Here is a 4785-nt window from a genome sequence, read left to right on the forward strand (position 1 = left end):
CTCCCCACTGCAGGAAGGTCCATCCCAGAGCCCAAGGACTTTGGGAAAGTCACTTTATCAAGATTAGTTAATTAAAGGCCACTTGGAGATTTGGAGATTTCCAGAATATGTTCAGTGCCTGTAAAGTCACCAGAAAAGAAAAATTGTTTTCCTTGGATTTGAAAAATGACCTTTCCTGCCCGAGTGAATTCAGAGCTGCGCACCAGGAGGAAGGAGCAGAGCAGAGTCCCTCTCACTCACAGGGCTGCTCTGCAGGCCCTGTCAATCCAGGGAATTTATTCAGGCATCTCAAGGGAAGGCCTTGGCAAAGCATGAATGGCCTTGGTTCATAAAAGAGACCTTTACTCACTGGCCTGTGTCTCGTTCAGCTGGCTGGGTCCTGTGCAGAGCCAGTGTCCAGTGTCCCATGTCCACCTCTGAGCCTTTCCACGGGTGCAGAGGAACGCTCTGAGCTCTGTGGAACATCTGGCTCAGCAGTAACAGCTGCAGTGCTGCACCCTCAGCATTCCGTGTCCTGGGGCCCCTCAGGATCCCGTGTTTGCTCACTGGGAAGGAGCTGGAAGGAGGAGACCACGCAGCCAGGCCCTGTGGAAATGCAAGGCTGACAGTAATCCACATTTCCTGGCATTCAGTGCAGCTGGGTGGGGAACCCCAGCTGGTTTAGTGGTGTGTGTGAGCCCCAGTCACAGCTCTCCAAAAGAGATCCCAGTTCTGGGAAAACAAATTCCAAATGGTTAAAGAAACCACATCTGAGACACTTCAATTCACTGCAACTCTCACATGGTCTCAGATTTGTCTCAGAGCCTCCCTAGATTTTCCTCCTTAATCCTAAAATGCAATTTATTTCACGTGTTCTTAGTGCCTAAGCAACTCTTGTACCTGTGGCAGCAGCTCTCTGGCCACAGAGAGAACACACAGCTTTCCCAGGCCTGAGCTGGGGCAGGCTGGGAGAAGCTCAGAGAAAAGGATGAGAAACAATTCTTATCTGCACTTGCTGCCCCTGTTGTTGTGCACATGTGCAATGTGTTATGGAGATTTGTTTAAGGGTGATTTCTTAATTGGCCACTGGGGATGGGTTTGGATCCAAGGACCAATTGGATCCACCTGTATCAGACTGCCTGTGAGGGCCGGGGGTTTATTAACAAGTATAGAATGATAAAGTGGTTGGAGCCAATGCTGATCATCACCCTTGGGGGATGCCATGCACCACAGGTACCCCTGCAGTCACTGCAGGGCCTTTTCTCCTTCCCCTCCCACATGGAAGAGCCATTTCCTCATTTTCTGTAGTGCAGGACGAGCGTGGCCAGCTGATGTCTTCACCATCTGAGCGGTTCCATGTCAAAAATAGATGCAAGAAATCAAGGGAACTCCAATCCCCATGGAGTTACCAAAGGGCTGAGCACAATTCCTGCTGCTGCTTCGTGAACCCTGCCTCAGACAGAGATTTTCGTTATGGTTTTCCACATAAACAGTATAGAAAATTAAAAATAAAAATAACATATAACATTCTGAATTGGTTCTCATTATGAATTGGTTCTCAGAGCAGCTTACCCTGGAAAATGAAGGGTAGACAGAAGACCCTGTCCTGGTCCAGCCAATGGACATCCAAAGCTCAGCATTGCTCAGCCATTCTGTCCCCAGAAATACCAGCACAAGCTGGCAGCAGCACTTCTGATAAAAGAATGCCTCAGATTCATTCTTAAATGTAGCAAAATAAATCGGGTTATCTCTGAAGAACCATTAATATGCCAGGTTTTTTTTGTTTGTATTTATGCAGTCAGGAAATATCCCTAACCCAGAAATATCCCCTTCAGCTGATTTTTCAAAATAAGTCTTTTTATTTCCAATTGGCTCCTGGCACAGAAGATTTTTATAGCAGGGTTCCACCAGAAGGAGATGAGCTGGGCTGGGAATTTCTGACGTGGCAAGGTGAGGGCTCCTGAGCAGGGAAATCAAGGGGGTTTATTGGGCCAGGGGCTGGTTCTCCATTTCTCCTGGGATGGGAGCGTGGGCAGGGGCAGAGCCACGCTGGTGGCAGGGCAGGGCTCAGGGCAGGGAGAGCTCCTGTTCCTGTGACTGACAGCCAGGACACAGAGCAGTGTCACTGTCACAGACAGGAGGGACGGACACGAGGGCCAGGCTCCGTGGGTGACCCTCATACCCCAGCACCTGGCAGCAGGCAGGGTGCTGTCCCCTGCCCTGTGCCACCCAGAGCAGCTGTCCCCTCAAGAGAAGGGTCAGAGCCCCCTCCAGCCCCAGCCCTGCCATCCCCTGGGAGGGACCCCAGCCCACCCTGCCCACAGCTCCCCACAGGGTCCCTCGGGGTGGTGGCCCCAGGACCGACTGCCTGCTGGGTGATGTCACCAGAACCACGGGGGGAAAGGCCAAATAAGGCAGCAATTTGGGGAAAATATGTCCTAAAATGGGAGCTGCACTGATGGCCAGCAAGCACTGAGCGCAGGGATGGTATTTCCATGCTGAGAGCCCAGAGCCTGAGTCCCAGGGCTGCAGCAATCCCTGCAGGAGCTGGGGGATGGATGAGGGAAACCAGGCCAGGGCAGAGCTCCTTCCTCCCCAAAGGCCACAGGGCCAGCGTGGGAGGGACCCCAGTGCTGAGAGGGGCACGTCAGTTATGAGAACTGCTGTCCTGGGAACTGACTGGTTTGGGGAGCTCCTTCAGCATGACTTTGGCTTTCCAGCACAGAGCAATGAGCCTGTTTGGGCAGTAATGTGATTTTAAAGGGGCTTGAAGCCAAAGGAAGGAGCTGGGCTGTGCTGCAGAGGGGGATACCCCAAGGCTGGGGCAGGAGCTGTGGGCCCAGGGCAAGTGCTCCTACATCCCTGCTGGCACGGAGGAGCTGTCTGGGGTGTTCTGGGGTGTTTGGGGTGTCCTGGCGTGCTCACACCCTGGCAAGGAGGAGCTGCACAGGGGCAGCCCAGCCAAACCCACTGGGAGCGTGCCCACTCCCCCTGTGGTGCTGCACTGCCCTGGCACCGAGCAGGAGGCTGAGCTGGCAGCCCGGGCACTGCCAGGCTTTCATAGTTACTGGATGAAATTGAGTTCAGCATCAGAAGATTGAACTTGGTTTATAAACCCCCGCCAAGACCCAGGTCCAGGGAGGTGGTGAGGGAAGATTTGGGCTCTCCCAGCAGAACTTGGGCTCTCCCAGCAGAATTTGCTCCTTGGGGCACAGCTGGCGCCTCACCAGGGGCTGCGCAGGCTCTGCAATGACACCAGTTTAACCACAGCCACAGCTGTGCCCCAGCTGCACCCCTGGCACACGGTGGGAGTGCTCGGGAGCAGGCTGTGGGCATTCCTGGCACAAAGGGAAATCAGGGAATTGCCAAGAGCACCCCGTGTCAGAGAATGGCCACGCTCAGGTGCTGCCCCAGGAGCCCCTGTGACTGCCCAGGCCAGGCCAGGCAGGGTCCCTGTGCCCTCACAGACCCCAGGCCCAGGTGCCACACCCCAGGCTGCTCTCCTCGGTGCCATGCACACTGATAGCACACAGAGAGAGCAGAGAGAGAGCAGCTGCCAGTGCCAGCAGTGCCCAGGGCTCTGCAGTGCCCACCCGAGCACAGACAGGGCTCCCTGCCCTGCCCAGCCCCAGGGGTGGCACAGCTTCCTGTGACCGAGCTCCTGCCCATTCATCAGCCAGCACAAGGGCTGAGCAAGCCAAGAATGTATTTATTTTTCAGCTAAATATAGCGGGTTCTATTAAAACCTGCCAGGAATGGCTGGGCTCCCGCCCCAGGGGCAGCACAGGGAGTTGACACAGGGCGAGGGAGGTGACACAGGGCTGTGGGTGCCCCAGGGAGGTGACACAGGGCTGTGGGTGCCCCAGGGAGGTGACACACAGCTCTGGGGGCACCAGGGAGGTGACACACAGCTGTGGGTGCCCCAGGGAGGTGACACAGGGCTGTGGGTGCCCCAGGGAGGTGACACACAGCTCTGGGGGCACCAGGGAGGTGACACAGGGCTATGGGTGCCCCAGGGAGGTGACAGCCCAGGCCAGCCCAGCAGGGTCAGGGGTGTTTCAGGGGTCACTGCTCAGCTCTGGCAGCAGCACTGTAGAGGATGCAGTTTATCTCGTGCTTTGAGAATGACTCTGGGAGAGCAAACTGGGTTTTTATTTGTTTCAGAACAGCCTCTAGCATCTGCTGGGGCCGGCAGGAATCTGGCCTGGTGATTATTTAGGCTGTTTGGAGAGCTTTGACAGCTTGTCCAAACTGTTTCAGCCCTCACTGTTGGTGGCTCGGGGGAAGATCTCCCCACTTTTCCTCTCCGCCCTGGCAGTGCTGTGCGGGCATCTCAAATGGCACAGGGACCCTCAGGTGCAGCCCCTGCCTGTGGGGTGGCTGTGAGCCCCATTCCCTGCTGGCCTGGGCGCTGTGGGGCAGGATGGCGCCCTGGGATTCAGCCTGGCCTCTGCTGCTGCTCCTGTGCCCACAGCACTGGGGGGTGACCATCCCTTATCCCTCATCCTTTGTCTTCCCTCTCCCCTCCTCCCCTCCCTGCCTGACCCCTGCAGCCTCTCTCAGCTCCCTCTGTGCTCTCCCTTCCTCTTCCCAACAATTCCAGCTCTGAGCCCCACCTGGGGTCAGGGTCCCTGAGGGTTCCATGCCCAGGTGCAAGGGCTCAGGGGCTGCCACTCCCACCCTTCCAACAAGGAAAAGGTTTGAAGGTTGAGCTCCAAGCTGGACCCAGCCCCAGAGGCCACTGCAGGCCTGTCTGTGAGCACACACACACAAGTTCATGCATTTCTGTGTGAATATATGGAGGGA

This window comes from Ammospiza caudacuta, chromosome 12 (genome assembly GCF_027887145.1).
Source record: "Ammospiza caudacuta isolate bAmmCau1 chromosome 12, bAmmCau1.pri, whole genome shotgun sequence".
In the NCBI taxonomy this organism is placed as follows: domain Eukaryota; kingdom Metazoa; phylum Chordata; class Aves; order Passeriformes; family Passerellidae; genus Ammospiza; species Ammospiza caudacuta.